This window comes from Bufo bufo, chromosome 4 (genome assembly GCF_905171765.1).
Source record: "Bufo bufo chromosome 4, aBufBuf1.1, whole genome shotgun sequence".
Taxonomy (NCBI): Eukaryota; Metazoa; Chordata; class Amphibia; order Anura; family Bufonidae; genus Bufo; species Bufo bufo.
In genome coordinates, this window is record NC_053392.1 from 542,915,377 (window position 1) to 542,939,419 (window position 24,043).

Below are 24,043 nucleotides of genomic sequence, written 5' to 3' on the forward strand. Positions count from 1 at the left end.
AGCATAAGATGTTATATACGGTATGTATCATCCACAGATTCCCCATAACGGTGCCATCCACAGATCCCCCTCCATAACGGTGCCATCCACAGATCCCCTTCCATAACGGTGCCATCCACAGATCCCCCTCCATAACAGTGTCATCCACAGATCCCCCTCCATAACAGTGTCATCCACAGATCCCCCTCCATAATGGTGCCATCCACAGATCCCCCCCATAAGTGTCATCCACAGACCCCCCCCCCATAAGTGTCATCCACATGACAGACCCCCCCCCCCCCATAACAGTGCCATCCACGGATCCCCCTCGCTATAACAGTGCCGTCATCCATAGATCCCCCTCCCCGCCACTCACAGTAGTATACATTAATAAATCGGTATCCTGCAGGCTGCAGACAGTAACTTTAATTTTAACACAGCGCTCATCTCTTTACTACCTTACATTCAGCTCCCTCCAGCCTCCAGTAACAAGTGCGGGCGGCAGCGCTCACTCACTGACGTCACGCGCCTGCGCCGCCTAGTGGGAGGAGCAGGCGTGTGACGTCAGTGAGTGAGCGCCGCCCCCACACTGCCTGCTGTTACTGGAGCTGAGTCAGTGTAAGATAGTAAAGAGATGAGCGCTGATTTTAAAGTTAACACACTGACAGCAAAAAAATTAAAATGGCTCGGGACCGGCCGGGCCCCCCCGGGGTCCGGGCCCCTTACTGGGGTATCGGCTTTACCCAGGGGCGTACCTAGAGCATTTGGCACCCGGGGCGAACCCTTTGTTTGGCACCCCCCCCAAGAAAGTTAAGAAAACATGCACAAACTTTTTTCAATGTTTTCAATAATATTTATAAAATTAAAATAAAACCCCTTAATAAAATAAACCTCTGCACACACCCTTAACCCCCCTTAATAGACCCCTTAACCCTTCCTTAATAAAATAAAAACCTGCACCCCCAACACCCTAGTATAATAAACATTGGTGGCGCAGTGTGCCCCCCCAACATAATAAACATTGGTGGGCAGTGCGCCCCCCCTCCCTAGCATAATAAACATATAAACATTGGTGGTGCAGTGCGCCCCCCCCCCCAACACCCCAGTATAATAAACATTGGTGGCGCAGTGTGCCCCCCCCAACATAATAAACATTGGTGGGCAGTGCGCCCCCCCTCCCTAGCATAATAAACATTGGTGGTGCAGTGCCCCCCCCCAGTATAATAAACATTGGTGGCATAGTGCGCCCCCCCCCCCAACATAATAAACATTGGTGGGCAGTGCCAATGAGGGTTAAAAAAATAAATAAAAATTAACTCACCTCCTCCAATTGATCGCGTAGCAGCCGGTCTCATGTACTTTCTTCAGGACGCAGGACCTGTGGTGATGTCACTGAGCTCATCACATGATCCATCACCATGGTAATGGACCATGTGATAGAGGCTGGAGCTCAGTGACGTCACCACAGGTCCTGAAGAAATTACAAGGAGACCGGCAGCAGCTACGCGATCAATTGGAGGAGGCGAGTTAATTTTTTATTTTTTAACCCTCATTGCCACTGCCCACCAATGTTTATTATACTGGGGGGGGCGCACTCAATGTTTATTATACTGGGGGGGGGCGCACTCAATGTTTATTATACTGGGGGGGGGGGCGCCGCAATCAATGTTTATTATACTGGGGGGGGGCGCGCACTCAATGTTTATTATACTGGGGGGGGGGGGGGCACTCTGAAGATAACTGAGCTGTTAATACAAATACAGGAGGCGGGTGCTGGAATCACATAGCACCCGCCTCCTGTATTTGTATTAACAGCTCAGTAATCTTCATTGGTGGCGCAGTGGCCACAGCCCCTCCCCCGGCCCTGTCCCTCTTCTTATTGGCCGCGGCGGCAGCAGCACAGGGGGAGGGAGAGACCATCTGGAGCCCTGCCCCTATCACAGCGCCACGCCTGGGCCGGCCCACTCGCCACTTTTTTTTTTTATCCTCATACGCCACTGGCTTTACCCCCCTGATGGCGGCCCTGGCCGGCCCATAATTCGATCGGCCCACCGGGATTCTCCCGGTACTCCCGATGGCCAGTCCATCGCTGGGCATGACCTCAAGAAAGCAATTCACACCAGACATCCCAAGAATATTGCTAAACTGAAACAGTTATGTAAAGAGGAATGGTCAAGAATTACTCCTGACCGTTGTGCACGTCTGATCTGCAAATACAGGAAACGTTTGGTTGAAGTTATTGCTGCCAAAGGACGTTCAACCAGTTATTAAATCCAACAGTTCACATACTTTTTCCACCTGCACTGTGAATGTTTACATGGTGTCTTCAATAAAAACATGGTAACATTTAATTCTTTGTGTGTTATTAGTTTAAGCAGACTGTGATTGTCTATTGTTGTGACTTAGATGAAGATCCAGATCACATTTTATGACCAATTTGTGCAGAAATCCATATCATTCCAAAGGGTTCACATGGTTCACAAGGTTTTTCTTGTAACTGTATAAAAAGCTATTTAATCAAGGCAAATGAAATGTGTTTAACCCCTAATGATTATGAATATATTTTCTACGCCTAAAACAGGAATAGAAAATGATGAATGAGACGGGCCTGTCCCTTTCCCCACCCACATCATGCAGACTTTTTTAGACCTGGTGTGAGCGGGGAAAAGTCACACAAAAATGACCTTTGCGCTTCAATCTGCGCTAGGAATATGCCTAATATAGGCATATTTCTGTTGAAAAAATTACCCCCATAGTGTATACTCCTCATGGCGTGTAACATAAGTTTTTAAAGTATTTGATGTTAGGTAACTTGAAATGGTCATAGCCCATATGTGTATTCAGATATATAAATAAGAACAGTCTTTTACAATGATGCTTTGCCATGAAGGTTTAACTTTGAAGGTGTAAAGAAATTGCAAGTACTGGTGCAAGTACTTTTATTTTTAAATTCTGTCAGGGCAGATTCTGCCTCTGGCAAGAGACTTTTCAAGGACTTTTCATTGTGCATAGCTTTGTGAACAAACCAAGGCTACTTATTTGTGAAAATACCAAAGTACAGGATTTTTTAAAGTAAAACTGGAATGTATCCGATTTTTGTGTTCACATTATTTTTTGTCTGTTATAGTCATGCTGTCATTTTGATTGGAGAACATACGTAGATACACATACATAGTTTCTTAATATGAGTCATATAGTTCGCCTGAAAATGTATTTTAGCTGAAATAACAAAGTGTCATTCACTGATATTTAAATGTCATTGACAAAGGCTTTTATCGTCAGTCACAAAAGGCTTTATCTCAAACGTCCGGTAATTGCTAAGCTGGCCCAACAACTCAGATATTTGTCAGTTGATCCCATCAGTGCCTAAAGTCTCCTTCAACAATCTAATTGGATCTTATCCTATTCAATTTTTTATTTCCCAGAATGCATCAGCCTGTCATTTCACTCACCCGACTTAGGACACATAATCATATCTATGAAATAGTCAAATATCGTTCTGTTTTGGATGATATTATACCCCCAATATATCACATGCAGCCATAATGCCGCTATTAGAAACCATCGGTGTGACAATCAACATAATAAACTGCATTTTTCTAATTCTCCTGCACCTGTCCACGTTGACAGAAATGCATGTAGCACACACAGATACAAATAGGTTTCCTATTATAATAGGTAAAATATTGTCACCATCCACTGATCAGCTATAGGCACCATACATTATACACCAATTAGCATAGGTCCCCCTCATTCCTCCAAAACAGATCTGACCCATTTGAGACATAGACTACACAACACCTCTGAAGATGTCCAGTGTCATCAGACTCCAGATACAAGTTGCAAGACATAGGCAACATATCCTTTGAGTCCTGTAAAGGAAGAGGTGGAGCCGCACACAGATCATTCACATCCCAAAGAGATCATTCACATCCCAAAGATGTTCAGTTGGATCAACACTTTCAAGTCAACACCTTAGAGACTTTGTCATGTTTCTCAAATGACAAAGTCTCTAAGGTGTGAACAGGTCGCATTATGCTACTGAAAGAGGACATTACCATGAAGAAGTAGTGAGAGCTAGTACAGCAGTTACTGTTGGTGGTACATGGCAAAGTGGCATCCAAATGAATGCTAGTGTCCAATGATTCCTAGTTAGAGTACCACACTGCTTACGCTAGCTTGCCTTCTATGTTCTTATGTGCGTCTTGGTGTCATCTCTTCTTTAGGTGAGTGACGTGCATGCCCCTGGCCATCCGCATGGTGCAAAAAGAAAACATGGTTGATCATACTAGGCCACTTTCACTGGTCATTGTTTCGCGATCCAGTTCTGATCTTCACATGCCTATTGCAGGGACTTCTGGTGGTGGATAAGGGTCAACCTTAGCACTCTTACTGGTCTAAAGCTATGCTACCACATGCATAGCATGCTGCAATGCACTTCGTGAGCTATATCACATTTCTATCATAACCAGCATTAACTTTTCAGCAATTTGTGCTACAGTAGCTCTTCTGTGAGTTCAGACCAGATTGTTTCCCTTCCTTAAACGTTTGGAAGGTACTAATCTCTGAATTCCAGGAAAACCACACATGACTTGCTGTATTGGAGATGCTTCAAACACATCAAATTAAAACTGACTGTTCACTTGCTCTTATATATTCTACCCCATGACAGGTGTTGTTGTAACTAGAAAAGTAATGTTTTTTGCTACATCTTAAAGTGGTTCTCTAGAAATGAAGAAAATGAAAATACTTAAATATTACTTTATTATAAATATATCCCCAAATACCTTTCATTAGTTATATAATGGCTCATTTTGTCTAGGGAGAAATCATTAGAAGAAATAAAATGGCTGCCGTTCTATTAGTACACACAAAATCCGTCCTAATCACGCAGGAGGACAAGTTACTTCACAACACTGAGGTAAAGAGCTGCTTCTGCCTCCTCTCTGCGCCTGACTACAGCTGATAAGATCTTCAACTGAATCTCTGTAGGAATGGTTTTCATGAGGAGACAGGAAGTGTAGAGAAGGATGGACAGGACAGACTATGGTAATGTGGGGCTCTGGTAATGGAGACTGCAGACAAGTGCTGCTGCTCATTAGCCAATTGTGTTATACTGTTACCCCTGTAGGGTGCACTACACAGTATGCAAATAATACATCCATATGATGACATTCTGGGTGCCTCTATTAATAGTGCCATCAAAGCCAGCAGAGTTACTCTCTATTCACAACTTAAAGGGAACCTGTCACCTGTTTTATGGTGTCCTCACTAAGGGCAATATAAATAAGTGATTGATTCTCTTAGCACAATGCTGGGTCACTTTCTTTAATTGACCCAGTCAATCTGCCAACATCTTGTATTGAAAAGCTCCAGCTGATAATGATGAGTCATGAATATTCATGAGCTCCTGACTCTCCCCGCCCACCTGCTGCTGAATGACAGTTTGTTTCCATATGAACCAGCAGCAGGTGGGCAGGGGAGTGGCTATAGCTCTGAATTAAATATACGCTGGACTCAATGACATCACGCTGGACTCAAATCAGCTCATTAGCATGCGGTATCTTTGTGTGTATATTATGAGGTAACCATCTGTCATGCCAGTAAGTGAATACATCTAAGGTACTTTTTAGTAGTTAATGATTGTATATAATTAGTTAGATTATAATCAAATATCCACATGACAGGTTCCCTTTAAAGCAGACTGCTGTGGAATCATCTCTGGTGATCAAAAGGCTTAATAATTATCTACCTAGTGGTCAAGGATAGTATAGAGGTCAAAGGAGTTGTCTATCTTTGGGACATTTTTATCTGGCCAGCAGCATGATGTATCTGTTCAAATAATATTATCACCTGTTCCCTGATGCTCCATTTCCACTCCCTTCAATGGTCTTCCATTCCCTGCCCTGTAAACTTCCTGATGGACAAATGGGGTCAGGTTTGCCACTGCAGTCAATGCCTTGCCTTGTGGTGATGTGTCCCCAAGTTACTGCATGTCACATGGCACTTGGGGACACTTGAGGCCAGTCATTGGCTGCAGAGACACACGTGACTCCGTCCATCTGGAAGTTTACAGGATGGCAACCATCAAGTCAGGATGTGGGGAGCAGTAGAGTATGTTTTTTTTTATTTTTTTTTCAACAGGTACAATATGCTGCAGCCCCAATTTATAAATGTCCCAAAGCTGCACAACCCCTTGAAGGAATTGTGTCATTAAAAATGTTATCTGCTACTTAAAACCAGATAGCGACACATCTCCTTTTTTCTAATCTGTTTTATTTTTTTTATTTCAGCTTTATACATCTTTTCTATTTCATGAAGGTGATTATGGGGGCGGCCATATTGCCTGAACTGTTCTTAACAACATTTAAAAAGCAATAAGAAAATGGCAGCCCCATGGCCATAGACACAATGGTCAGGAATGGTCCTTGTTGACTTCTATGGGACAGTTTTCTAGGCATGCTCTGTGTCCTGTGCAGAGGTCACTGTACAAGGAAAAAATAGATAAGATTTGACAATCACCTATTGTGAATGGTGGATCCTGTCTTATCTATACACAGAGGTGATATCATTACAGGCAGGGTTAGAATGACAGATAAGCAGATTTGAAAATAAAAAAAACTTCATCCACTTGCTCGTGGAGAGGCCATCCGCTCCCATCTTGATTGAAGAACCTGTGGCAAACGTGATGACGTCACCATGTAATCACGCTGGAATCCGACGTCTCCATGAGCAAGTGGATGAGATGCATAAAACGTAGTTCCAATACTGTATGGAGCAGGAGCTCCGTGCAGTATTATAATGTATTGGCTCCAATGAGACGAAGTTATTGCTTTGCGAAGTCTCGCGAGATTTTGGGTAATAACTTCATAAATTAATTTGTACTGTAAAAAAACATTTTCTGAACTTGGGTTTGGTTCACCGAACCAGAGTTCGGGAAATGGTTTTTTACAGTACAAATTAATTTATGAAGTTATTACCCAAAATCTCGCGAGACTTCGCAAAGCAATAACTTCGGCTCATCGGAGCCAATACATTCTAATACTGTACGGAGCTCCTGCTCCATACAGTATTGGAACTAATCAACGAAAACAAAAAATTGACCCAGGGTGTCCCAGGGAAGGGCGGGAGGACAGTGTCCACCCAATACAAACCAAAAAAGAGGGACACACCAAAAGTATGACTCGGTAAAAGCTCCCGAGTTAAACAGCAGAAACAAAAGAAAAGGAGCTCATGATACCAAAAAAGTACATTTTATTGAAACATGGTTAAAAAATGACATAAATAGAAGCAATAAATGAATGTGATGCCATAAACATGATGAAATAGGAGCGGAGGACAGAAAGAGAAAAACGCCACCCTGGGAGAAAAAGCACACGGATCAGAAAAGCATGGTACAATATATATAAAACATGGGAATCAATGCTGAATAAATAGTCTAACCCATGTACAAAATACTGGAACAATGAGGTACCAGGTGAGACACCCGTCAACGCATGTCACCTCTATGAGTGGTAATTGGTATGCAGACGGAAGGTAAAAGGTGGAAATATACTGCAGACCTATGAAATACAAAAAATAATAAATAAATGAACAGAGGGGGGCAGCAGAAGACAGGGGCTCACCAAAACAAGAACCGTGTGCAAGAAGAACCCAGGGTGGCGCTACCCCAACGCGCGTTTCGGCGTACCTTCGTCAGGGCGTCAGTTTTGGAACTAAGTTTTATGCGAATCGACTTCGGATGTTTCATGCAAAGTCGATTGGCTTATCCCTAATAATTATTATTATTATTACAACCCCTAAAATGCTGAATGTGAGTCACAGATGCTAGAATCAGCATTGAATGTGGCATCTGAGGCATTAAATGTCGGGGCGGCACCATCGCCATTCCCCATCATTGTGCCTGCTCCATACAATGGAAAGCGAAATCATGATGAAGTAATTTGTTTTGATATAAATTTCTTGTTGAAGTTCGGTGAAGCAGATAAGTAATTAAAGTCATAAAATGTATGTGAATGCCCTATAACTTGCTGCTTTCTTTAGATTTCAAAATAGAAATCTTTTTTGGCATTATTCTATCTAAATGATACTTGGAAATAATAATGTTAAAAATTCAGGCTGCTGCATCATGTCAAGAGACCATTCAAAAAACTGCATATTTACTGGGCAGGAGGCCACATAAATGCATTTACTGATAGGATGATCACATCAACAGTCAGAAGAAAAGATAAATTCTGAGTCTTTCTCAAGACCAGTCTCACATGTAGGATTGCTCTCACGGGGGGTTAATTTGGTTTCATGCTCACTGCCCCCATTGAAATGACATTTACCACATACAGGGCTAGTGACATTGAGACTCTGCCATTGATCAAAATGTGACATTGAAGTAATCCTACACACACACCAGATATATAAAAAGATATATAAACAGACACACAAACCAGATATATAAAAAAAAAGATATATAAAGCTTCTGTAATTCTTCTTTATATAAATATTCATCCTCCAATGGTTTCAGGTTACACACGATGAAACAAAATAATAATATTCACAAAGACAGGTGCACTCTGCGGTCTTCCTAAACCCTCAAACTGATGTTAAAATTGAGAGATTAGCCAACATGTCCTACTGTGGAGGACATGTCTGAGCCCGAGCACCGCTCCAAGGTTTCTCAAGTAGCTCGGGTCCCAACACTTACCTGTGCCGTATGGGCAATACCAGGGGCCAGTGGGCGAATTACAGGAGCATGAGGCCGACTCACAAACAACTCACCAGTTACCTCCAGCATGTATCCATGCTTGCAATGGGAGGAGGGAGGAGTCCGCGAGTCCCACTCAAGACTGGCTGATATGGCCCAGGCCTCGCAGGTGCACCTAAATGTAGCCTGTATATGGAAAACAGGCACATTTAAATTGGAGTTTATACACCTCTAAGGCCTAGTTCACACGAACGTATGGCTTTTATAGTTTTTTGCGGTCCGTTTTTCACGGATCCGTTGTTCCGTTTTTGAGTTTCGTTGTGTTTCCGTTATGTTTTTCCGTTCCGTTTTTCAGTATGGCATATACAGTATACAGTAATTACATAGAAAAAATTGGTCTGGGCATAACATTTTCAATAGATGGTTCTGCAAAAATGGAACGGATACGGAAGACATACGGATGCATTTCCGTATGTGTTCAGTTTTTTTTGCCGACCCATTGACTTGAATGGAGCCACGGAACGTGATTTGCGGCCAATAATAGGACATGTTCTCTGTTTCAACGGAACTGAAAAATGGAAATACGGAAACGGAATGCTTACGGAACACATTCCGTTTTTAATGCGGAACCATTGAAATGAATGGTTACGTATACGGACCGTATACGGAACACAAAAAAACAGCCCGTACACGCAAAAAAAACGATCGTGTGAACTAGGCCTAAGCCTCTCTATATACAAACAAATAAAACAATGGTGTGGTGTTAAACAGGCAGGAAGTGCTCAAACCCACATGCAGTTGTATATGTATATACAGCGGAGCAAATCCTGCACTTGTGGCCCGTTGCTAATGGCGGTCCCCAGCAAAAATGCATACAGTGGAGGATGCCCGCAGCGAACCACAAGTACCACAATAGACATCCTACTCAAGATAGCAATTATGTGGATGTGATAACCAATATAGCAAAATAATAATATTAGCAAAGACAGGTGCACACGATGAAACATGAAGCATAGCGGTCACTATGAAATGCAGTGCAGGCAGCATGCTATAGAGCAGGAGGAGCTGAGCACACACATGGGCAACTGAGCCTAAAAGAAGCAGAGATTTAAATGTATAAAACACAGGTTTTACTGAATCTTTCCCTATAAAATTTTAAATCAATCTGCACAGCTCCTTCTGTACTATAACATGCTGTCTGCAGATCGCACCACATTTTGTGGTTACAGGTTCCCTATAACTCATTGAGAAGATATTGTAGTGGGGTTTCTGGGGCCTTAGGTTAGGCTGGGGGTGGGCAACTGTGGCACTCCAGCTGTTGTGAAACTCCAATTCCCAGTATGCTCCATTTATTTCTATGACAGTTCTGAGAGGAGCAGAGCAAGTATGCATGCTGGGAGATGTAGTTTCACAACAGCTGGAGCGCTGCAGGTTGCCCACCCCTAGAATAGGCTATCAATATTTGATCTGTGTTGGGCTGAAACATGGGCCCCCAAAAATCATCAGAAATAACAGGGGGTGCTGTCCTCAAAAAATGTGTTGTTTAAATCAACCATATATGTTAAGCATATTTTTTAAGAATTAATGGTGACCTTTTAAATTTTACATGTTATTATCTATATTTAAAAAAAATCCTGAAATCTTGCAGTTTACGCTCTGATCGTAGAGCCTTATAATAGGCTAATACTTCTTGATCTATAGAGATCACTTCACAGCAGTCATCTTTATAGATAGGATTACAATGACAGGTAATACCTCTATATAGATAACCCTGGATGACACCATAGATCGCAATAGATGTTAGTCGCAGCTTTGTATACAGCCTCCCTGCATAGTGATCTCGGCACACATCATAGAGCATATCAAGAACACTCTCTTATGTTGAGTCATGATAGGAACACGGGTTCCTGTGGCCCATTTAACTGCAGCAAAGTATATTTCTAAAGGCAGTAAAGTCAAGACGACTGTTTTACAAACTTGTACGGAAAATGGATTATGAGCAATGTACAATCAAATTGAAAAAGCAGATTGGGGAAAAAATACTATGCATAGTGTTTAATTTTATTGGTAAATATAGTATAAGCGATTATTTTTCCCTTTAAACCTTTCCTTTAACCCTTTCCCTACCGGAGTTTTTTTTTTCGTTTGTGCGTTTTCTTCATTTTTCTTCCCTATCTTCCCTATCTTCCTTGAGCCATAACTTTTTTATTCCGTTCACATAGCTTATTTTTTTGTGGGACAAGTTATATATTTCTAATGCCACCAAAATTATGGCATACAATGTAGTGGTAAGCGGTAAAAAAAAAATCAAAATTTGGTGGAATTGAAAAAAAAAACGCAATTCCTCCACCGTTTTATGAGTTTTGTTCCCACGGCGTTTCATTTGTGGCAAAAATGCCCTTAATTCTCTGGGTCAGTACAATTATAACGATACCACATATGTATAGGTTTTGTATGTCTAAATAGTGTAAAAATAAATTTAAACGTCACCATATTCTGACCCCTATAACTTTTTTAGTTATATCTACTGAGCTGTATAGGGGCTAATTTTTTGCGGGACAATCTGTAGTTTTTATTGATACCATTTTGGATTGTGTGTGACTTTTTGATCACATTTTATTTAAGGTAAGAGAAGCACTGAAAAAAGGCAAATTCACCATTTTGACCCTTTTTTCCGTTATGCCATTCACCGTATTTAAAAATGTTTTTTATATCTTTTTAATATATTTTTTTATATTTTAATAGTATGGGTGTTTTCGGTCACGGTTCTACCCATGATGTTTATATTTATTGTTATTTAGGTATTTTTTTTTATTATTATTATACAGAAGGGGGGGTGATTTAAACTTTTGTATTTTTTTTTTATATATTTTTTTTCCCTTTTTTTAGATTTTTTAAAATGATTTTGAAGCTTATATATGAGCCTATAAATTCTGTGTTTTCATTTTTCATTTTGTACAATCAGGGATTTTTAAAATGAGTTTACAACTGTCAATTGCTAATTTCTTATGTTGGCCTGCCATCTGGTGTCCAAAATAAGAATTGCAGCATGGTATTCAGGCTGATAGTCAGCACAACCACTGACAGCCTCATTGGTCGCAGGAAGAGTGAGATTCTGGGTTTTTGCGCATTTAGATGCAGTGATCTCACTTGATCACGGGATCTAAAGCCTTTAATTACCGCGATTGGCATTATTGCCGGTCACAGTAATTAGCCGCAGGTCTCTGCTGTTTAAAACAGTAGAGACCTGACGGCCATGATGCCCGCTGCATGTGCGAGCTGGCGCTATGTTCGCACATCGCTTCAGTGACAGGGTTAAAATGATGGACTAGGTCTATATACAACCCTGTATATACAGTATACACTGATAGCAACACCGCAGGAGAAATGCTAGCACAGGCTTCCAGTATCCGTAGTTTCAGGTGCTGCACATCTCGTATCATCTGAAGGCAATCGTCTATGCTGTGAAGATACGAGATGTGCAGCACCTGAAACTACGGATACTGGAAGCCTGTGCTAGCATTTCTCCTGCGGTGTTGCTATCAGTGTGTGAAGAGTGGGATAAGAGGGTTGCATTGACAATCCAACACAATGGGCAGCACATTGAACACATTTTATAAGTGGTCAGAAACTTGTAAATAACTCATGAAAGAATAAAGTTATGTTAAAACCAAGCACACCATTGTTTTTCTTGTGAAATTCCCAATAAGTTTGATGTGTCACATGACCCTCTTCCTATTGAAAAAACAAAAGTTGGATTCAAAATGGCTGACTTCAAAATGGCCGCCATGGTCACCACCCATCTTGAAAAGTTTCCCCCCTCACATATACTAATGTGCCACAAACAGGAAGTTAATATCACCAACCATTCCCATTTTATTAAGGTGTATCCATATAAATGGCACACCCTGTACATTATAATTAAAGGGGTTATACTATAATAGTTACAGCCTATCCATAGGATAGGTGATAAGTGTCTAATCGCTGGGGGTCCGGCTGCTCACAATTCACAAGAAAGGGGGCCCCGACTTATGGACGGAACCTTTAAATTCATCTCTAATTTTTTCATAAATGATGTTAAATTGTGAAATTCCATTTTTTTTTTTTTATATCTTCATAATGCTGCTAAAGTGGCTCTTAAAGGTTGAGGGTTTTCATAGTATATGATCACATTACTGTTAAATTCCATAGTAAAGCATCTTAGTAAAATGGATTATATATTTTCCATACAGGCTAATGGACATAGTCACTTTGTACACAGTCCAATAATCCAATAACAGACAGCTGATCTCTTCCATTGTGAGATCCATCAATACTTCAAGAAATTAGACATAGAACATGCTACTCTATTTTCTAGCTACTTTTTTTATTTTAATGATAGTGTACAATAATTAGTTTTTGTTATTCTCAGAGGTCAGAAAATAACTTACTGGACTTAAAGAGGTTGTCCATGAAAAATATTTTTACATTTTTCAAACCAGTGCCTGGATCTGAACACTGTAATTGCAAAAGCCATAATTATCTATTTATATAGCGCCACCTGCTGTTGCTCTTTTTCTAATTTCTCTGTCCTGCTCACTAAGATGGAAGCCCATGCTCAGTTCCATCCTCCAACTGCCACCATCTGCAGCAGAAAGGACACGCCCATGAGCTGCCAGCTTGAAATAAATCTAGCACAGCAATTGCAGCAATGAATGGGCAGATCTCTGGATCCATGTGAAGTACAGGGCTGGTTTAAAGTTTGGCATGTACTTTTCATATATATTACTAATGGGATATCCCCTTTAAGGATCTTTTACGTGGATCGATGAATAGGAAAAGGGACTTTCATGCAACTAATCGTAAGCTATTCTAAAGACCACCACTGATAGGCCGACAAACCAAGAAATGCTCATTGGTTGGCTGCTCGTGGGTGGGCAATATATCTTCCTGGGGGGATGTGATGTCGAGATAACGTAAAGTATATATGGATGGCGAACTATCATAGTATGGGTCATTCTTCTCTGTACAGTTTTGATCGGCCTGTTCAAAGGCTGTTTAGGCAAGTGTCAGTTGACTTGTTTTATCATTGGCTTTTGTTACATGCCCACAGTGGATTTTCTAAAAAGACCCATAAGCATAAACTGAAGTCCAGGAATGGAGACTTTTTTAGATGAGGGTGTATATATCTATATATATATACAGTACAGATTAACTGTAAGATGCTATCCTATCAATATGGGCCAACATTTCTAAAGAATGCTATCAGCACCTTGTTGAATCAATGCCACGTAGAATTAAGGCAGTTCTGAAGGCAAAAGGGGGTCCAACACCGTATTAGTATGGTGTTCCTAATAATTCTATAGGTGAGTGTATATGGATATGCCCCCCTTACCTTAGTTTGAATTTGGTTAAGAACTCTAATTTCTTATAAAACAAATTCCACACAATATCACAACATACTAGCAAAGCTCTTCAGAGGCTTCAACTCTTGTCACAACCACATGGTGGATGCACACAGACACATAAAGGGATAGACATCTTGTGAAACAATATTGCAAAATCATTGTAAAAAAAAAAAAAAGCTAAAAGGTGGTCATCTTGTGCTACACATCTCAGGATTCGTTATGCTAAGTGAAAAGGTTAGAAAATAAATAATCTTTCATAATTAGAATGAGTTGAATTGATTGTACACTAATCAAATTCAATCCGAAAGTTCCAAAAGTTTGAGTCAGTTCCAAACCCAAATTTTCAGCTATTTTTCAGATAAATTAATTCAGACCTGAATCAAATAGCCCAACCAATTTGGCTGAATCGAATTTCTCGAAATTCACGAGTAATCTCTAGTGATTACATGACAAAGAAGGATCTCACACTACATGACTTGTGGTGCAGTCCCATTATCATCAGCAGCAGAAGAGCTTCCTTCCATTGGCAGCATTACATTTCTTTGAATAAAACTGACCAAAAGATACTTTTGCTAAGACGCAAAAGAAAAAAAGGTCTGCTCTACCGTGTTGGCAGGGGCATAGCTATAGGGGGTGCAGAGGTAGCAGTAACTACTGGGCCCAGGAGCCTGAGGGGCCCCAATACCCTTATGCCATATAAGAAGACACTGGTATTATAGAAAGTGCATGCTGGTCAAGTTACACCTCTGGCTGGAGGGAAGGGGTTAGGTCAAGAAATTGGCAGGGGTTGGGGGAGGTGCCGTTTCAATTTTTGCCTCAGGCAGCTTGAAGGCTTGTGCTTCCCTGGCCATAAAGCACTCAGTGAAGGGGGGCCCAAGCTGAACTCTTGCACCAGGGCCCATGAGCCTTTAGCTACGCCCCTGCATGTAGGATTTCATGTATGCATGAAAAACATAAACTTAATAAAGAAAATTGCTGTAACACATTTTGAGGTTTCCTAAACCTGTTCACAGGCAAATAGATTGCAGTTCCTAGTATCTCTCACGTTAAACCATGGTCCTGTAATTCTTAGCTTTTTGCCAACCATTTAATAAAAGGTGAATGATTTTTCCCATGCAATAGCATCTGTAGGGGAAAGACAGCATTCCTTGGCAGTCAACTGTCCATTTGATGTATGGATGTGGCGGAGTTGCTCTGGTCTGGCTCATAGTCTAACTTATGCCCAAGAGATGTCTAGTTTATTTTTTCTTAGCTAACAGTGGTTACTAGCATTCCAGATATGCCCTCACATCTCACTGCTTGATAAAGACCTGGGACAGGCCGAAACGTTGCCAATTACATTGGATAGATATGGATGATAATAGAGGACACATTTTACTGACACAGAGAGTCATTAATAAACTTGAATCATTTGCATCTACTGTTGGTGTGCTGTGGATGCTCCTTATATGTAAATTAAATTAAAGGGAACCTGTCACCGGGATTTTGTGTATAGCGCCGAGGACATGGGTTGCTAGATGGCCGCTAGCACATCCGCAATACCCAGTCCCCATAGCTCTGTGTGCTTTTATTGTGTAAAAAAACAGATTTGATACATATGCAAATTAACCTGAGATGAGTCCTGTCCCTGACTAATCTCACATACAGGACTCATCTCAGGTTAATTTGCATATGTATCAAATAGTTTTTTTTACACAATAAAAGCACACAGAGCTATGGGGACTGGGTATTGCGCATGTTTTAGCGGCCATCTAGCAACCCATGTCCTCGGCTCTATACACAAAATCCCGGTGACAGGTTCCCTTTAAAGAATCCTTCCAATGAGACCGGTGTGACAACCACCCGCCAATCCCGTCGTACTATGCCACAGTTGCCATACAGGTCTCGTCCACTAGAGACTTCTGGAGGCGAATCCACTGTGACCACAGTAGAAAGCACAGAGTAATAATGCATTAAATAAATCTGAATACCTTAAAAAAAATGTCTTTATTGCACTGATATCAGATTTTGCATGTTATGGCCATGTCAATCACAGATTGAGCTTCACCCCCATGTTTAAGTTCTCATCAGCTCATCACTATACAATGATTACAGCTTGGTGATAATATTGTATATTTATAAAAATTATCATTGACGTGTGCTACTAAAGCTGGCGTCCTGTGGATAGTTTCTAGATTGGAGTTCCATTAATGGTCTTTTGATCTAATGAAATTGTCTATATAATGTCACTGCTTGTTTGTAACTGATACGACTGAGTAATCGTTTGTCTCTGGTGGTGTTCTCTTTCATCTACTCCTGCCTGGTGATAATGGCCAGATACAGATGTGTGATGTTTCTCATGAAAAATCTTTCTTTCATAAGGTATAGAAAATGTGAATGAGCCTTCTCTGCAACCCGGGGTTGTTTAGATTGCTTAATTTACCACTGCTGCATTCTTGGACTGCATTTCTTCAAAGCAGAAATGACAAATAATCTGAGTATCAGCAAAAGCTCGTTCCTGACAATCTGCCCATCTAAATGTGGTTTCGTTCACGTGATGAACAGGCGAAATGCTCGTTCAACGGGTGATCCTGTCGTTTGTGGAGGCACATCAATCATGGTTTCTGGGCAGTAGATTGTGCTGCCTAAACAGAGATCTGCTGCCCAGAAACAATGATTCTACAGTCGTGGCCAAAAGTTTTGAGAATTACATAAATATTGGAAATTGGAAAAGTTGCTGCTTAAGTTTTTATAATAGCAATTTGCATATACTCCAGAAAGTTATGAAGAGTGATCAGATGAATTGCATAGTCCTTCTTTGCCATGAAAATTAACTTAATCCCAAAAAAAACTTTCCACTGCATTTCATTGCTGTCATTAAAGGACCTGCTGAGATCATTTCAGTAATCGTCTTGTTAACTCAGGTGAGAATGTTTACGAGCACAAGACTGGAGATCATTATGTCAGGCTGATTGGGTTAAAATGGCAGACTTGACATGTTAAAAGGAGGGTGATGCTTGAAATCATTGTTCTTCCATTGTTAACCATGGTGACCTGCAAAGAAACGCAGGCAGCCATCATTGCGTTGCATAAAAATGGCTTCACAGGCAAGGATATTGTGGCTACTAAGATTTCACCTCAATCAACAATTTATAGGATCATCAAGAACTTCAAGGAAAGAGGTTCAATTCTTGTTAAGAAGGCTTCAGGGCATCCAAGAAAGTCCAGCAAGCGCCAGGATCGTCTCCTAAAGAGGATTCAGCTGCGGGATCGGAGTGCCACCAGTGCAGAGCTTGCTCAGGAATGGCAGCAGGCAGGTGTGAGCGCATCTGCACGCACAGTGAGGTGAAGACTTTTGGAAGATGGCCTGGTGTCAAAAAGGGCAGCAAAGAAACCACTTCTCTCCAAAAAAAACATCAGGGGCAGATTGATCTTCTGCAGAAAGTATGGTGAATGGACTGCTGAGGACTGGGGCAAAGTCATATTCTCCGATGAAGCCTCTTTCCGATTGTTTGGGGCATCTGGAAAAAGGCTTGTCCGGAGAAGAAAAGGTGAGCGCTACCATCAGTCCTGTGTCATGCCAACAGTAAAGCATCCTGAGACCATTCATGTGTGGGGTTGCTTCTCATCCAAGGGAGTGGGCTCACTCACAATTTTGCCCAAAAACACAGCCATGAATAAAGAATGGTACCAAAACACCCTCCAACAGCAACTTCTTCCAACAATCCAACAACAGTTTGGTGAAGAACAATGCATTTTCCAGCACGGTGGAGCACCGTGCCATAAGCAAAAGTGATAACTAAGTGGCTCGGGGACCAAAACGTTGACATTTTGGGTCCATGGCCTGGAAACTCCCCAGATCTTAATCCCATTGAGAACTTGTGGTCAATCCTCAAGAGGCGGGTGGACAAACAAAAACCCACTAATTCTGACAAACTCCAAGTAGTGATTATGAAAGAATGGGTTGCTATAAGTCAGAAATTGGCCCAGAAGTTGATTGAGAGCATGCCCAGTCGAATTGCAGAGGTCCTGAAAAAGAAGGGCCAACACTGCAAATACTGACTCTTTGCATAAATGTCATGTAATTGTCAATAAAAGCCTTTGAAATGTATGAAGTGCGTGTAATTATATTTCACTACATCACAGAAACAACTGAAATAAAGATCTAAAAGCAGTTTAGCAGCAAACTTTGTGAAAACTAATATTTGTGTCATTCTCAAAACTTTTGGCCACGACTGTAGTACTTGGCAGCCAGAGGTGTTATATACAACAGGAATATGACAGAAATGTCAATTTGCTCATCTTATAGCTGGCAGAGGCCCAGCATGCCTGACTCCACCCTGCTGGGATAGAATGGAGGCTTCAACGCAGTCAGCCATTTGGTGAATGACCCTTCTCTCCAGCAGAAATCAAGCCTTATACAACAGACACACAGCACACATAATTCTATAATAGCTACTACAAGTATGCACCCCCACATCATATTTATGACATTGGGTATTTAAAGAAGGAGCCCACTCAAAAGCTTAGCTGGTACCATAGCTGCTGCCTACTCACTGTTTTACACATGCCAGAGGCATTGCCTGTGTTCATAGATAATACTGATCACGGACTTATAGGCCCTCAGATGCAGTGATCAGTTCCGACCACAACACCTGAGCAGTGAAATCCCAGAAGTACTTCACTTCCTGAACTCCCTGCATCGAACGTTGTGCTTGCACCAAGATTGAGGGAGATATTCAGTTGCTATGGCAGCCTCAAGCCATCTGAAAGCTCTGAGACCTGTCATAGCAAAGTTCCTATGGAGCCTTGCTTGTGGCATTTAGCGTTTGAAAAGAAGTTAGCTTTTGTTCAAAGAAACATGGTTCATGAATGAAAGATCTTTCGTTGCAATAACGTTCCCAGGAAGATTTTTTGTCCAGTTTCATTTAACGTGCATGGGCAGTTTGAACTACTGTAAAGGCCGATATAGACTAAAATGTGTATGGCTGTGTCTGTGAAATGATCGTTCACCAGATGATTGTTTGTTTAATAGAAAGAAGAGAAGAGGCGGGAATAGGTCACACAGGTCCTAGTAGGAGATAATTGAAAAAGTAGGAAATATAATTGATCAACCACTCTGAGTCGACCAAAAATTTTGTAATAAAATTTATCAAGAGAATTATTCAGTCAAGCAGCCATATATTTCATGTCATGAATGTCTCTAATCCTCATAAAAAAAGTCATGTTGAGAGAGCTGAGATAAACTTTTCCAGTGAAGACCTATCAAGCATTTTGAAACAGTAAGGTGATGGAGAAGCAGCCTGGCCTCAATTTGTGGAACTCTTAAGGGAAACCCTTAACAAAAATACGTTGCTAGAAGACCTAAAAAATAATTGGTTGGACCACATCAGAAAACATCTTTAAATGGAATCTGTCACTGCTGTCACTACATACAGTTGTGTTCAAAATAATAGCAGTGTGTTTAAAAAGTGAATAAAGCTCAAAATCCTTCTAATAGCTTTTATTTCCATACACACAAATGCATTGGGAACACGACACATTCTATTCCAAATCAAAACATGAAGAAAAATATGTCAAATTTGGGTTGTTCCTCTAAAAAAAAAAATTAAGAAAAGAGAATATTAGACTGTTCAAAAAAAAAATAGCAGTGTTTGTATTCTTCTTTGCAAACTCAAACATTCACTATATAAACTGAATTTTTTGAAGATTTGGCTTTACTTTGAATCACTTAACTAATATTTAGTTGTATAACCAACTTCTGGCACCTGTGAACAGGTATTCCAGCCCAGGATGATGGGACTACATTCCACAGTTCTTCTCTATTTCTTGGTTTTGCCTCAGAAACTGCATTTTTTATGTCCCCACACAAGTTTTTTATTGGATTAACCACCTCCCGTCCGCCCATAGGATATAAACGTCCTATGGGTGGATCTCTATTTCTGAATGGACGTTCCAGAACGTCCGTTCAGAAACTGCAGCTGCACGCTAATCGTGCAGCTGCTGATCGGGTTGCTCGCTGTCAGTGACAGCAGGGCAATCCAGAGAGAAGGCAGGGACAGTGCCCAGGTGTCCCTGCCTTCTAGATCTCTGCATACACAGCGCTCACCGAGCGCTGTGTATGCATAGCAGGAAGCTCTATGCGTTTCCTGTTCCTGCCCGGCGGTCATGTGATCGCCGGGATCGGAGAGTGCAGGAGCTGTGTGAGGTCTTTCAGAGACCTCGATCAGCCCTGCTCTGAGGCTGTACAGCGCTGTATTGCGCTGTACAGCCTCTCTGGGGGGTGTATTTCCCCTGTAACTGGGGCTACTATGTCAGCCCCAGTTACAGGAGAAATCAACAGTGAAAAAGAAAAAGTGAAGTAAATGTCCCCCAGAGGTCTTGAATGACCTTTATGGGGAACGAAAAGTGTAAAATAAAAAATAAAAAAAGAAAGTGTTAAAAAAATAAATAAATAAAATAAATAAATAAAAAGGTTTCACATGTAAAAAAAAAAATTCCCCAAGTAAGTAATAAAAAATAATAATTTTAAAATAGAGAAAAATAAAATAAAATAGACATATTTGGTATTGCTGCGTCCATAAAAACCAGCTCTATAAAAATATCACATTACCTAACCCCTCGGGTGAACACCGTAAAAAAAATAAAATAAAATAACTGTGTCAAAACGAGCAATTTTTGTCACCTTACATCACAAAAAGTGCAACACCAAGTGATCAAAAATACGTATGTCCCACAAAAATGGTACCAATAAAACCGTCACCTCATCCCGCAAAAAATGAGCCCCTACATAAGAAAATCTCTCAAAAAAAAAAAAAAAACTATAGCTCTTAGAACATGGAGACACTAAAACATCATTTTTTTGGTTTCAAAAATGCTAATATTGTGTAAAACTTTAATAAATAAGAAAAAGTATACATATTAGGTATCGCCACGTCCGTAACAATCTGCTCTATAAAAATGTCACTTGACTGAACCCCTCATGTGAACACTGTAAAAATAAATAAATAGAAACTGTGCTAAAACAACCAATTTTTTGGTCACCTTGCCCCATAAAGTGTTATAATGAATGATCAAAAAATCATATGTACCCAAAAATAGTAGCAATTAAACTGGCACCTTATCCCCTAGTTTCCAAAATGGGATCACTTCTTGGGAGTTTCTACTGTAAGGGTGCATCAGGGGGCTTCAAATGGGACATGGCATCTAAAAACCATGTGGAGTTCCTTTTCTTCTGCGCCCTGCCGTGTGCCCATACAGCAATTTATGACCACATGTGGGGTGTTTCTGTAAACCGCAGAATCTGAGGAATAAATATTGAGTTTTGTTTGGCTGTTAACCATCGATGTGTTAAAGAAAAAATTGGATTAAAATGGAAAATCTGCCAAAAAAGTAAAATTTAAAAATTTGACCTCCATTTTCCTTTAATTCTTGTGGAACGCCTAAAGGGTTAACAAAGTTTGTAAAATCGGTTATAAGTAACTTGAGGGGTGTATCTTCTACAATGGGGTCATTTATGGGGGTATCCACTATGTAGGCCCCACAAAGTGACTTCAGACCTGAACTGGTCCTTAAAAAGTGGGTTTTGGCAATTTTCTTAAAAATTTGAAGAATTGCTTCTAAACTTCTAAGCCTTCTAACGTCCTAAAAAAATTAAATGACATTTCCAAAATGATGCCAACATAAAGTATGAGGTATCACTTTCTGTTTTAAAAGCAGAGAAATTGAAATTTAGAAAATTGCGATTTTTTTCAAATTTTTTGGTAATTTGGGGATTTTTTCATAAATAAAGGTGAAATATATTGACTCAAATTTATGACTATCATGAAGTACAATGTGTCACGAGAAAACAATCTCTGAATGACTTGGATAAGTAAAGGCGTTCCAAAGTTATTACCACATAAAGTGAGATATGTCAGTTTTGCTAAATTAGGCCTGGTCAGGAAGGGGGCAAATGGCCCAAATGGCAAGTGGTTAAGATCTGGGGATTGGGCTGACCACTCCATAACATCAATCTTGGTGGTCTGGAACCAAGATGTTGCACGTTTACTGGTGTGTTTGGGGTCATTGTCTTGTTGGAACACCCATTTCAAGGACATTTCCTCTTCAGCAAGTATTCTGATGTATTCAAACTGATCCATGATCCCTGGTATGTGATAAATAGGCCCAATAGATTAGTATGAGAAACATCCCCATATCATGATGCTTGCCGCCACCATGCTTCACTGTCTTCACAGTGTACTGTGGCTTGAATTCAGTGTTTGGGCGTCATCTGACAAACTTTCTCCGGCCACTAGACCCAAAAAGAATAACCTTACTTTCATCAGTTTACAAAATGTCTCTTTAGACCAGTCAATGTGCTCTTTGGCAAATTGTAACCTCTTCAGCACATGTCTTTTTTTCAACAGTGGGACTTTGAGAATGTAGTCCCTAGCTTCTTGCAGATATCTTGGCTTCACATAGGCGTCTTCTAATTGTAACAGTACTCACATGTAACTTTAGACCTTCTTTGATCTTCCTGGAGCTGATTGTTGGCTGAGTCCTTGCCATGTTGGCTATTCTTCTATCCATTCGAATGGTAGTTTTTTGCTTTCTTCCACGTCTTTCAGGTTTTGGTTGCCATTTTAAAGCATTTGCGATCATTTTAGCTGAGCAGCCTATAATTTTCTGCACTTCTTTATATGTTTTCCCCTCCCCAATAAACTTTTTAATCAAGGTACGCTGTTCTTCTGAACAATGTCAATTTCAGAGAGAAATGCATTGTAACCAGCATGTACAAAATTTGCTGCCTTCCTTCCTTAAATAAGGGCAATAATTGCCACCTGTTTTTCAAAGAATGAATGACCTCACTCATTGAACTCCACACTGCTATTATTTTGAACATGTCCCTTTCAATAAGTGATTGAATTACAGAGAATCAGCAGCATGCATGTCATGACTGTTGAGTCTGTTGGATTTCTATTACTCTACTACACCTGCTAGTAAATTATTTGCCATGTAGAAATATCATTTCTACCATAAACAGTGATTGATCAGGTTAGTGATGTCTGACTGCTATTATTTTGAACACAACTGTATATCAGCATTAATGCAGCTGAATGTAAAGCTGTTGGTCCCATCTCCATAACTCGAATGTTGAGAAAATAGCTGTTTTATAATATATAAATTAGCCCCATGGTGCAACTATGGCTGTGCATTGCTCTCAGAGGCTTCACTTCCTGTCTCCTATGGCATTCCCCCACTGTTTTGAATGAATGGCCAGGCAATGAAACATATTCGTGCCTGACCCTGAAGTCTCGAGGGAGAGCATTCGGTATATGCGTTGTACAGGGATGGAGTGCCTTTTCTATTGAGAAAGACTGTCTCTCGCTCTAAGCCTTCCTCTGTAGTAATAACTAAATCTTTTGTCTCCTCAATGTGAGTAAATCTACAACTGTCTACTTTGGAAATCCCAGAATCCCTCTGACATTAATATTCAGGTAGAGAATTTTTGACTCCTGAGTGACACACTGGTGATCGCTTCTCGGTCTGTTGGCTAAGATCAAGTGTAGTATCTGTTCTTCAGACCCAGTCGAGCTAGCTCCTGGGACTGTACTGCATTCATGGGGAACCATGGATGTCGAGCAGAATAGAGAACCACTAAACAGTAACCTCAGGTGTACAGCGCAGGGTATGGCGAGGCCCTGTGTGAGACCGCCTGGGCTTTGCTGGATCGAAGCCAGGAGGCCGAACTGTGTTGAAAGGCCAAAGCACATAGTGCCCCAGGAGTAGTGACCCTGGGGTGCCTAAACTCACAGGGTGACCGGGCCCACTGAGTATGGCACATTTGCACAGCACTTCTTTTTCTATACAATTTTAGCACACAACCTCTCTTTGCTCGGCATCGGCCTTGACAAGATGAGGAATGATAATTCCGGCCGAATGTCCGGGCCGTAACTAGCACACATTCACTTATTTATTTTTGTGTTTTCACTGTGTGCATTTTACATGTTTGTTTGTC

General features: G+C 40.8%; 1 protein-coding gene and 1 pseudogene across 2 annotated transcripts in view; both read left to right on the forward strand.

Annotated features, from left to right (window-relative positions):
* MACROD2 (mono-ADP ribosylhydrolase 2) overlaps positions 1–24,043 on the forward strand; it is a 2,731,696-nt gene that overhangs the window by 1,627,313 nt on the left and 1,080,340 nt on the right. The window lies entirely within an intron of this gene.
* LOC121000095 lies at positions 23,559–23,684 on the forward strand (annotated as a pseudogene).